The sequence below is a fragment of the Ahaetulla prasina genome, chromosome 1, assembly GCF_028640845.1.
Source record: "Ahaetulla prasina isolate Xishuangbanna chromosome 1, ASM2864084v1, whole genome shotgun sequence".
Taxonomy (NCBI): domain Eukaryota; kingdom Metazoa; phylum Chordata; class Lepidosauria; order Squamata; family Colubridae; genus Ahaetulla; species Ahaetulla prasina.
The window spans coordinates 364,283,430-364,296,394 of NC_080539.1; the positions used below are offsets into that span (position 1 = coordinate 364,283,430).

The 12,965-nt window shown below is 42.2% G+C and overlaps 1 protein-coding gene across 2 annotated transcripts in view; it reads left to right on the plus strand.

Moving 5' to 3' along the window:
- Positions 1-3,979: 3,979 nt before the first annotated feature.
- LOC131188271 (tyrosine-protein kinase ZAP-70) overlaps positions 3,980-12,965 on the plus strand; it is a 36,137-nt gene continuing 27,151 nt past the window's right edge. For both annotated transcript variants that reach the window (XM_058163422.1, XM_058163423.1), the window contains exon 1: positions 3,980-4,172. The gene's annotated coding sequence lies outside the window, so the exon portion shown is untranslated. The remainder of the gene's footprint in view (positions 4,173-12,965) is intronic.

The window sequence follows — 12,965 nt, forward strand, 5'->3', positions numbered from 1 at the left end:
GTGTGGCTTGGTGGGCGTGGCATGGCATGGCTTGGAGGGCATGGCTTGGTGGGCGTGGCAGGAGAAGGATAGTGCAAAATCCCCATTTCCTCCCGATCAGCTGGTACTTGGGAGGCAGAGAATAGAATTTTTACTACCGGTTCTCCGAACTACTCAAAATTTCCACTACCAGTTCTCCAGAACTGGTCAGAACCTGCTGAAACCCACCTCTGTATACTACCCCATAATGCTTTACAGCAGGCTGTGGCAGTGATGGGCAATGCGTGCACAAAGCTCCACTCGCATGAGCTGCGGACAAATGGAACTTCACACACACCAAGCACAAAAGCACTGCTGTCTTAAATTAATATAGTGCATCTAAAACGTCCTGCACAACAAGCTTAAGACACACAAACCCACTTTCTGTTTCAAAGAAAAGGAGATTAAAAACGTTACTGCAGGTGGTCCTGGGGTTAAGACCACTTGTTCAGCAACCATTCCGAGTTGCAACAGGGCTGAACAAGGGGGACTTACGACTGGTCCTTAGATTTTGGCTGTTGCATCGTCTCTGTGGTTAAATGATCATGATCAAGGTCCCCAGAACCCAACTCGCATTTGCATCACAGCGAGCCGTGGTTACACAATCATCTCTGTCAGTTTCCCACAAGCAGAGTCAGTGGGGAAGCCAACAGGAAGTCAAAAGCTGTGGCCAAGCGAGGTCCACACCTAACAACTCACACGGCCTTTCCTGAACAATGGCAACTGGAACTGCCAGAACTCCTGTTGCTATGTGACACATTGACATGATGGTACGCTTTACTACATCGTTTGGCACCTGTCACTTAGCACGGCAATTCTTGTCCCAACTGCTGTTGTAACCTGTGGACCACCTGTAGTATTTTTGAAAGGGAGTTGAAAGCATTTATACAGTACTTAACAATGTTAGGTCGAAGAGAAGCAGCATACTCCCTCTAGTGGCCCAAAGAAGGGTTTTTAAAATCTAAATCCTGACTTCTGAAACCAAACAATACTTCCTTCCTTCCTTCCTTCCTTCCTTCCTTCCTTCCTTCCCAAACAGCCGCAATTACTTATTTGTTAACCTATATGCTGAAAATATATATCAAGGGAAACTGGATTGGAAAAAGAAGATGATAGTTTTAAAACTGGGAGAAGAAACATCAATAATTTAACAGAATAACAGACTTGGAAGGGACCTTGGAGGTCTTCTAGTCCAGAGGTCCCCAAACCTCAGTCCATGGACCGGCACCAGTCCACGGCATGCTAGAAACCGGTCCACACAAACAAGTGAAGGCCCATCCATGGGATGCAGGTAGCACATGAAACCATGCCCTCTCCAGTCCACGGAAAAACCTTTCTCCACTGAACTGGTCCCTGGTGCCCAGAAGGTTGGGGGCTACTTTTCTAGTCCAACCCCCCTGCAGGAAACCCTATACCATTTCGGACAAAGGGTTGTCCAATCTCTTCTTTAAAACTTCCAGTGTTGGAGCATCCACAACTTCTGGAGGCAAGTCATTACGGTAATTGTTCTGTCGGAAAATTTCTCCTTAATTCCAGGGTGCTTCTCTCCTTGATTAGTTTCCTGTCCTGCTCTCTGGTGCTTTGGAGAGAAGTTGACCCAGTGATGGAATTCAATTTTTTTTACTACCGGTTCTGTGGGTGTGGTTTGGTGGGCATGGCAGGGGAAGGATACTGCAAAATCTCCATTCCCACCCCACTGGGGCCAGCCAGAGGTGGTATTTGCCGGTTCTCCGAACTGCTCAAAATTTCTGCTACTGGTTCTCTAGAACCTGTCAGGACCTGCTGAATAGCACCCCTAGGTTGACCCCTTCTTCTTTGCGACAGCCTTTTAGATCAGCGGTCACCAATTGGTGGTCCGTGGACCACTGGTGGTCCGTGAGAAAATTTTGGTGGTCCGCAGAAATTTTTTTTATATTGCACTAAATCAGGGGTCCTCAAACTACAGCCCCTGGGATGGATACAGGCAATCAATGTTTGTGTTGCTGTAGAGAGTCTCCCCACTTCTGGGTCTTTTTGTGCGGGTCGGAGGGGGGCAGAAATTCTGACCTGGGGTCTGCTTCAGCCTCTTGGTGCAGGGCTTTGGACAAAGGCTGGAGGGAAGCGCCGCTGGTGGTGAAGAGCCGGAGGGCCTTGTTCCAGTGGGACTACATCATGGCCTGGAACTGTCTGACCAACTCATCCCCCTGAGCCTCCAGGCACCAGTACCTGGCCTTGCACTCCTGCAGGTCTTCCCTCTGCTTGGAAAGCCTATGCTCCTAGTCCTCAGTGAAGTGCTTCTGCTGAGCCTCCTACTTGGTCAGATCCAATTTGAACTGAGCCAGCTGTTTTGCCAACTCTTTCCTGTGGTGGCTGCTTAGCTCCAATAACGGCTTCCTGTTGGGGTCCTAAGGAGCTCGGGTACACAGGCGATGAGTGACTGGGGGGGAGGGGAGCGGGGAATAGAGCTGGTGAGGTGCTCCTCAAAGTGAGTGACATTGAGTTGGCCACGCCCATCCAGTCACATGACTACCTAGCCATACCCACCCAGCCGGTCATTAGGCAGATTCTATTAGTGGTCCGCAGGATTTAAAATTATGAATTTAGTGGTCCCTGAGGACTGAAAGGTTGGTGACCCCTGTCTTTGATAACACTGTTATCATGTTACCCCAGTCCTTCTTTTCATTAGATTAGACATATGCAATTCCTGCAACCGTTCTTCATGTTTTAATCATCTTTGTCTTCTAGTACTAGAGGTTTCTTAAGTAGGGGAAACCTTCCAGGGTATCTTGGATGTTGACATCTCTATGTACAGTGTTTCAGTATACTCTTGCCATCACTCCATGAATCACTGGTTTGTTCCACACAAGCAGTGCTGGGCTGCTGCCGGTTAGAACCGGTTCGAGTGAACCGGTAGTTCCGACCATCGGCTGGGCCTGTCCACCCACCTTGGCGCTATCACGTCCTATATAATTGACGGTTTTTTGATGCCGTGGGCATGCGTGAAAGCTCACATTTTAAGTTCTGAGCAAACCGGTTGTTACAGTATGTGACATTCACCTCTCCAAACAAGCTAAACTAAATCAGCAATTTTCAGTTGATTGTATTATACAAACCCAGCAAACGTGACAACATCATCACATCCTGTTTTTGACCCTCTGCGCATGCGCATGAGTGGAGGAGGCATGTGCTCACATATGCAAACCGGTAGTGAAGGTAAGTGAATTTCACCCCTGTACTTAACCATAATAGGCCTTATCTAGTTTTGGATTAGCGTCCTGTTATGAATTCAACCACCACAATTGGTAAATCATTGTTTGCCTTAATATGTGCTACAAAACTCATCTAGTGTGGTTTATGAAATATTGACTTAGCCTCGTTTTGCACTATATCCACTGGTCCAGTCCCTTGTATCTTAATAACGCATTAATGACTACCTAGTTTATAAGATGCTGTGTGCATCTAGACCAGTCTCTATTTCAACCCACCCTCTAACAATTTCAAAATCTGTATAACTTATACTGATAGTTCGGTGTTTTTTTTAAAAAAAAATGTTCTTTTTTTAAAAAAGCAAAAGAATTTGAATGAATTCCCTACTGTTAGGAACAGCTGCCAAATGTCCACATACTATACAAGTCATCTTTGGATAGTGAGATGAGAGGCATATAGATTTAATAAAAAATAAAATTAAAAATCTGTTGGGCCTTCCATAGTGATCTGGCAGTCAGGAAGACAAACACTGGTAGTTTTTCAGACCAGGCAGGATAGAAATGGCTCCACTAGTTGAATTTCAACCTGCTGAGCAGCTCTAACAAAGTACAGATGCCCTGTTGGCGAAGGAAATGACAAATGTGTTGTAAGGTGACGGTTGTATTCTTCAGAGCATCACGAATTCCGTTTGCATTCATCTAAATGTGCTCCTTTCAGACTTTCCTGCCTTGGTAAGGAGGAAATCAGGTTTTCACTTGAAAGTGAAGCCTCTCGATGACGTCACAGGTGCAGTCTGCTTTTTGAGGGCAAACAGCTCCGTTCTGCCCACATGGCCACCCAAACGTCTGTTGTTCTGCTGTGAGACAGAGAGCATCTCTAACTGCATGTTCTTTTATTTATTGGTTCCGTGAAAAGAACACAAAGTCTGAAGGAAGGCCTATTTTGTCTACTCGTTTTTTTGACACCAGGTAAGATTATCTGGAGATGAAACAAAAAGGTAGGGGCTGCTTAACTTCAATTCCATTTCTCATTCTGAATTCTGGGTCTCTGTTTGATAACATTTGACAAGGGAACATGTAGTGATCAAGGACCATTTTTCATTTACTCCAAACTGTGGCTTATTCATGGTTTAGTGATCATCTTCCTTTTTCGTTTTGCACTGTTAGGAGAAATGCCACAAGGCTTAAAAATGGGGGGGCAGGGCGTTATGCATATTCTTAAAATCGTCTCCTTTTATGTGTTAATTTTTCATAGGTATCAAATGCCAGAGTTTATTTAACTGTTTGTCAAGGGATGAGGAAGAATTTGATTTCTAACAGTGGGTTATTGACTATTTGGCTGCTGTCAGCAAAATAATTAACTTCTGCCTTCATATAGTTCTCAGACTTAACCCCGAACAGATAGACAACAAATTTAATTTTACTTCTGCTACAAATAGTTTGGACTTAATACAGTTAATTATTTCATGTATCTTATTATTCCAAAAGACTTTTATTTTAGGGCGTTCCCATCAAAGATGTAAATAAGTTCCTTTTTGTCCATTGCATTTCCAAACATTTGGAAAGCATGTGGTTTTGTAACTTTTCTGAGCCGGAGCTTAGTGCTATTTATAAGTGAGGAATCCTCCTTAACAAATGTAGGAATAGCTCAGAACAGTTTTTCCCCCTGCCCTACTATTTCCTGAATTGGTTGATCTATATTTTATGCCTCCTAAATGTCTTTCCTATTTGTTTTATATACTATATAGTGTAAATTTTAGAAACTGCTCTATTCAATGTCCTTCCATTGTGGACCTGTATACTGCAGGAGTCAAAAAGAGGGCTGTGAAAATATCTACAGACCCTTCACATCCTGGACATAAATTGTTTCAACTTCTACCCTCAAAACGACACTATAGGACTCTGCACACCAGAACAACAAGACACAAGGACAGTTTTTCCCCCGAACGCCATAACTCTGCCAAACAACTAATTCCCACAACACTGTCAAATTAACTACTAAGATTGTATTATTATTATTATTCTCCTCATCCTTACTAGCGTCTATCTCTTCCCACTTATAGCTATATCCATGTTGCTTGTATCTTTACAACTTATATTGTTTTTATTATTTCCTAGTATGATTTGATTGCTTATTAGTATCCTATGACTCTCACTAAGTGTTGTATCTTATGATTCTTGATGAATATATTTTATTTTTTCTTTATGTACACTGAAAGCATAGGCACCAAAGACAAATTCCTTGTGTGTGTTGAATCACACTTGGCCAATAAAAAATTCTATTCTATTCTATTCTATTCTATTCTATTCTATTCTATTCTATTCTATTCTATTCTATTCACCTAAATTTTTAAATATTTTTTTAAAATATGCTTTTTTCCTAAAGGTTGAATTTTCAGGTAACTGTTTTCACCTTTCTTAGGAAAAGCAACCCTTTTTCTCCACTGTATTTCTATGATCTATCTCATGAGTATGATAGGATTCAATTATCCTTTGCTGCACCCCAGTGATAAAGCTTTGTATTTTCTCATTTCTTTACTGTCTAAGGAGGTTCTCAAGTTGAATAAGTTCTGTTAGGTTTGGTTACCCGTTAGCTTGGAGGGAAGTTGGGGATACAATTTGGAAAATAAACCATAAAGTCAGGAAATGGATTCGCAACAGGGACAGCGTGTTTTATGTCTGTTTAGTGTTTTGCTGACTCAAGGAGGAGCAGAGAGAATGGTAACTTAATATTTGAGAAAGTCCCTACAATGAATCATTGGCCTGATCCAGCATAGCAATTATTCTTTTTTTGGAGAACTAAAAGGGCGCCACAAAATCAACTAGTTCAGAACTCAGGAAATTGCTAATAACAAGTTGGAATTCTTGATCAAATGTGTAGTTTTGTCTATGTACATAGTAACTCTCCATAGTTTCAAATCGAGTTCATATGCTCTGCTTTTGAACCATGGGAGCTCTCAAGTAAGATCCTTTGTGACTAATAATTTCCAAAAGTACCAGGAAGACTTTTTGTTTCTGAACACCAACATATGCCAGCTTGTAAATCAGGGGTGAAATCTAAAAATTTTCCCTACTGGTTCTGTGGGCGTGGCTTAATTGGTGGGCATGGCTTGGTGATCAGGTGACCGGGTGGGCATGGCCAATAACAATAAATAATAAAAATAATAAACAAAGTACACAAAACAGTAAGAGGTACCAAAAACCAACTTTCACACTTTACACACACACAACACAACTGACTCACACACAATGTAAAAGCAGCTGTACTTCACCAAAAATGGCCCCTGCAGCAAGCAGGAACCTCACATAGCCACAAAAAGCTCAAAAACTAACTTTCACACTTTACACATACACAACTGACTCTCTCTCACACACACACAAAATGCCACATACAGCTTTGTGAGATTTTATGTGTTTCTGTAGTTAGAGTGAAACACTACAGAAACATACCAAATCTCAGAAAGCTGCAAATATTTTATTTTATTATTTTATTTTATTTATATTTTTTAGATTTAAAACTTCCTTAACTTTAAATTGCTGTCTAAAAAAACTCCTTAAAAAAACCCCAATTAACTATTTTTTAAAGCTCCCCCTAGTTACTTACCCAGTTCAAGGGAAAAGGCAGGCAGATTGAGTTGCTCACTGATGAGATGGATTACAGGCAGGCAGATTCAGTTGCTAGCTGATGCAATTGATTGCAGCAGCCAAAGCAAGGCTTAGCGAGCCCGAAAGAAGCAGCAAGTAGGCAAATGGGGACCAGGCAATTGTGTGGGCATGGGCTGTTGTAAGAGGTTGTAAAAAAATGCTTTTAAAAGCCTGTGATGATCAGGCAACTCAGCTGGGATCGCCAGAAGAAAAGATCCTTTTAAAGGGTTCAGACGATCCCAGCTGAACTGCGTGATCATCAGAGGCTTTTTTAAAAAAAACTTTTAAAAATATTTTTTCGGGGGAAGAAAAAATGCTTTTAAAGGTAAAAAATAAAAAACCTCTGATGATCGCGTGGCTCAGCTGGGATCGTCTGAACCCTTTAAAAGGATTTTTTCTTCTGGCGATCCCAGCTGAGTTGCCTGATCAGCAGAGGCTTTTAAAAACATTTTTTCTACAACCTCTTCGGCTGTAGAGGTTGTAGAAAAAATGTTTTTAAAAGGTTCTGGCAGGGATTTTTGCTACCGGTTCTCCGAACCACCCGCCGCCATTACTATTGGATCAGGCGATCCAGTCTGAACCGGGAGCATTTCACCCCGATGTAAATGTACATAAGTTTAGCCCTTCAAGGTAATCCAGTCTAAAAGTATGATTGTGATTACTAACTTTATTTTTATTGTAGGGTTGCATTGACAGAATCTTGCAAGTCTGAAAGTACCCCCTCCTGTCCTTGCATTTACTTTCCTGAAAACTAGAGAGGGTCCCTTCTGAGATGCTTTCCCCACTCTTTATCCTTTGGATACAGGTTTCATTTCCCAGAATATTGTCTAGGCTGCAGTTCTTCCTCCTGTCTCACATACCATTACAATATCTATCTATCTATCTATCTATCTATCTATCTATCTATCTATCTATCTATCTATCTATCTATCTATCTATCTATCTATCAATCTACCTACCTACCTACCTACCTACCTACCTACCTACCTACCTACCTACCAACCAACCAACCAACCAACCAACCAACCATATTTTTTGGACTATAAGACACACCTAAATTTAAAAGAGGCAAACAACCACAAAAAGTTTTTGGCCTCCGCGCCCCCCATTTTTGGCCCTTTTTTCAGCCCCTTTCCTGTCGTGACCCAGGCCCAAGTAGGTAGTAGTAGACGCAATCAGTTCAAAAACAGACTTTATTAGAACAGCTGAGAATTAACTCATTCTCAGCGTCGTCCAAACTAAATCAAAACAAATTCTTCATAACACAATTCTTCAGTCTTCTTCAGTCTTCTCACCAACCTTGGTCTAATTAGGCAAACTGCCAAAGACTTTTCTTGGCAAAAGTTCAGAAGCAGAAAACGCCAACAAGAAATAAATGCAGCAAGACAAGGAGCAAGTCTATCAACGTTGTTTTCCAACAAAGAGCCCAAACGCCGTTGCTGGTCTTTTAAGCCTTATGGGAGGGGCCAATCATCTCTTGGCTCCTCCTGTTCCTCTGCCTCACCTCTGGAGTCTGCACATCACTCCCAGATGGCCCTGGCCCCATCTCTGCCTCCAATGCAGAGTCCTTATCCAGGCCTTCTGCAGCCTCCAGGATTGCCTCATGTTCTTCCTCAGCCTCATCACTGTATGACTCCATTGCCAGCTCCGCAGGCTGCTGGCGGACCACAACATTTCCAGTCTTTTTTCTGCCAGTTTTTGGGCCTTTTTTCTGCCCACCAAACCACACCCATAGAACCGGTAATAAATTTTTTTGAATCCCATCACTGGTCCAAACCATTTGGGGGGGGGGGGAATCCCCTCCCCAAAATGCTCACAAACAAATAGAATAGAATAGAATTTTTATTGGCCAAGTGTGATTGGACACACAAGGAATTTGTCTTGGTGCATATGCTCTCAGTGTACATAAAAGAAAAGATATGTTCATCAAGGTACAACATTTACAACACAAATGATGGTCAATATCATCCTTTGGATATATCATCCGTTGGATATCAAAATCCAACTCAGTTTCACCAACCCATGTTGAATTTTTATTAAAACTAATGATTCAGGTTAATTAATCAGTGGAACATCTCTGGAGGTTCCATCACTGGAGGCTTTCAAGCAGAGAATGGACAACCGGGCCGTGGATAGCTCAGGCTGTAAAGAAGCCTGTTAATAGAACACAGCAGCCTGCAATTACTGCAGGTTCAAGCCCGGCCCAAGGTTGACTCAGCCTTCCATCCTTTATAAGGTAGGTAAAATGAGGACCCAGATTGTTGGGGGGGCAATAAGTTGACTTTGTAAATATACAAATAGAATGAGACTATTGCCTTATACACTGTAAGCCGCCCTGAGTCTTTGGAGAAGGGCGGGATATAAATGTAAATAAATAAATAAATAATAAAAAATAAAAACCGTTCGTCCAGAATGGCATATGATCTCCTGTTCAAATAAAGGTTGGACTAGAAGACCTCCAAGGTCTCTTCTTACCCTATGGTTCTATGAATCTATACCTATCCCAATGAATTATTTTATTTTAGCTGCTAGTCATTACAAATTTTGCGATTTCACTTAACAACTGGAATACTAATTTAACAACTGCAGTGCTTCACTTAACAACTGTGGTTTAAAATGTTATCAAATGGGGTTCTGCAGGGATCGGTACTCTCTCCGCTTCTGTTCAACATTTATATGAAGCAGCTGGGCGAGATCACCTGCCACCATGGACTGAGGTATCACCAATATGCTGATGATACTCAGCTCTATGTCCTGCCCTGTGGATGCCATAACCTCCCTCTCGCAGTGCCTAGGGGCTGTTAGGGGCTGGATGGGGAGCAACGGGTTGAGACTAAACCCTGGCAAGACTGAGTGGCTCTGGATTTGGGGTTCATTGTCTCAGGGAGAATTGCCACCTTTGGTCTTGGATGGGGTGGCACTACCCCAAACAGACCCTGTGCGTAATCTAGAGGTTCTCCTCAAAGAGCAGGTGGCGGTTGTGGCCAGGAGGTCCTTTGCGCGACTGCAGGTTGTGCGCCAGTTACGCCCTTTCCTGGACCAACAATCCCTACTCACAGACACTCATGCCATAGTCACTTCCCATCTTGACTATTGCAACACGCTCTACATGGGGCTGCCCTTGAAGAGCATCCGGAAGCTCCAGTTGGTGCAAAATGCAGAGGTTTTGTGCAGACCCTGGTGTGTACATGTATCACCTCTCCTGCGGGAGCTGCATTGGCTGTTGATTGCTTCTGGGTGCAATTCAAGGGGCTGGTTGTCACCTATAAAGCCCTTCATGGCTTGGGACCAGGTTATCTGAGGAACTGTCTCTTGCCGGTCACATCTACCCGACCCATCAGAGCAGGGAGGCAGGGAATGTTGTGGGCCCTGAAGGAGATACACCAGAAGAATGGCCTTCTCCGTGGTGGCTCCCTCTCTCTGGAACATCATTCCCCCAGAGATTAGAATGGCCCCCATTCTAATGCTCTCCCAGAAGGCGCTGAAGACCTGGTTCTGCCAGTGGGCTTAGAGAATGCAGAGCGGGATGGAGCCCATTAAAGGGCTCATGTGATTTGCTGTCACTGGGGGGGGGGTGGAAGGTGGGGGGTGATCTTGTTATATTGTACTATATTAATTTATTTGATTCTTTTTGTTAGTTTTTATTTATTTATTTTGTTGAGTACATATTAGATAACATATATAAGTATAAGCATGAATTGAATACATAAAATGAATAAAGGGAACATTAGGACAGGGATGTTAGGCACTCTAGTGCTGTTATGCACACCCCTTACAGACCTCTTAGGAATGGGGTGAGGTCTACCATAGACAATCTAAGGTTAAAGTTTTGGGGGTTTGGGGAAGAAACCACAGAGTCAGGTAGTGCATTCCAGGCATTGACCACTCTGTTGTTGAAGTCGTATTTTCTGCAATCGAGTTTGGAGCAGTTTACCTTGAGTTTGTATCTATTATTTGCTCGTGTATTGTTGTGGTTGAAGCTGAAGTAGTCATTGACAGGTAGGACATTGTGGTAGATGATTTTATGAGCTATGCTCAGGTCATACCGAAGGTGACGTAGTTCTAAATTTTCTAAATCCAGAATTTCAGTTTGGTGGCATAAGGTATTATGTTTGGTGGCATAAGGTATTTTGTTGCAAGCGGAGGAGTGGAGAACTCTTCTCATGAAATATTTCTGGATGCACTCAATTGTATTAATGTCTGATATGCAGTGCGGGTTCCAGACAGATGAGCTGTATTCGAGAACTGGTATAGCAAGTGTTTTGTATGCTCTGGTTTTTATTGTTTTAAATGTGTCTTTATATTCTGTAAGCCACCTTGAGTCACCATGGGTGAATAGGCAGCAATTTAAAATAAATAAATAAATAAATAAATTTCACCTTAACAAGTTTATTCTAATCAGATTCCTTCCTGATGGTGTTTAAAACTCTGTCTCTAATTCCAATATGGGTTCTGTGGGACAACGTCCTATGAGATCAGTCTTAATCTTATACTAAGCAAAGTGAGGATAAATATTTAATGCTTTTACGTTTTAATTGCAGGCCGCTCAGAATCGCCCTGTGAGTGAGATAGGCAGTTTCTAAATTTGATATACAAACAAACAAATAAATAAAACTAGCTTTTTTGGGTACTATTACGTATGCTTGAATATGTGGAGAAAAGGTTCGTTCTATATTTCACCCCAATAATTCAGAATTGTTCATACCGATGTGCAATAATAACTCTCAAGGATTTTTAGGTAGCAGATTTTTTTAAGTGTCCGTTTAACAACCATGCTAAAAATGGTAGTAAAATTAGGTTTGATCGTGTGATGTCTTGCTTAATGACTGCATAATTTAGCAACTGAAATTCTGGTTCAGTTATGGTCATAACCTGAGGACTTCCTGTATGGGAAGGAAGGAAGGAAGGAAGGAAGGAAGGAAGGAAGGAAGGAAGGAAGGAAAGGAAGGAGGGAGGGAGGGGGGAGGGAGGGAGGGAGGGAGGGAGGGAGGGAGGAAGGAAGGAAGGAAGGAAGGAAGGAAGGAAGGAAGGAATAAGTCTTACAAAAATAGTTACCAGGGCATGTCTGAACCACCGGATGTGGGATTTGTGGATGAAGCCAGATAGATGTTTGCTGAAGAGTTTTAATTTGAGAAGATAAGCATTCCCTGTGCTTTCAACTACTCCTCCATATCTATTGCTGATGGACTACTGCTTTGCTACAACTGATAACATTGTTTCTTTAAGCCATGTAGATAGAATATATTGGACAGAGTTTTTGGGAAATAATGGAGTAGATAGAATGTAAGTAAAATATAAGCAAAGTAGTAAATTGAGAAAGATCTAGTCTAGTTTAATAAATGTCTAGTTTAATAAAAAGAAGGACTAGGGGAGACATGATAGCAGTGTTCCACTATCTCAGAGGTTGCCACAAAGAAGAGGGAGTCGGGCTGTTCTCCAAAGCACCTGAGGGTAGAACAAGAAGCAATGGGTGGAATAATCAAGGAGAGAAGCAACTTGAGGGGCCTCTGTGGCTCAGACTGGTAAGACAGTCTGTTATTAACAGCAGCTGCTTGCAATTACTGCAGGTTCAAGCCCCACCAGGCCCAAGGTTGACTCAGCCTTCCATCCTTTATAAGGTAGGTAAAATGAGGACCCAGATTGTTGGGGGCAATAAGTTGACTTTGTATATAATATACAAATGGATGAAGATTATTGCTTGACATAGTGTAAGCCGCCCTGAGTCTTCGGAGAAGGGCGGGATATAAATGCAAATAAAAAAACAACAACTTAGAACTAAGGAGAAATTTCCTGACAGTTAGAACAATTAATCAGTGGAACGACTTGCCTGCAGAAGTTGTAAATGCCCCAACACTGGAAATTTTTAAGAAAATGTTGGATAACCATCTGACTGAGATGGTGTAGGGTTTCCTGCCTGGGCAGGGGGTTGGACTAGAAGGCCTCCAAGGTCCCTTCCAACTCTGTTGTTATATTATATTATCTTACTTGTGGCTAGGGAAACAAAATTGCTTGCCCAGCACTATGTTGCAAAAAAGAATAATCTGAAAGATGCACAAAGGTCTTTTTCTTCTCTGTGTTAACTGCATAGAACCTGCCGTGTCTATTGACATTTAAAAT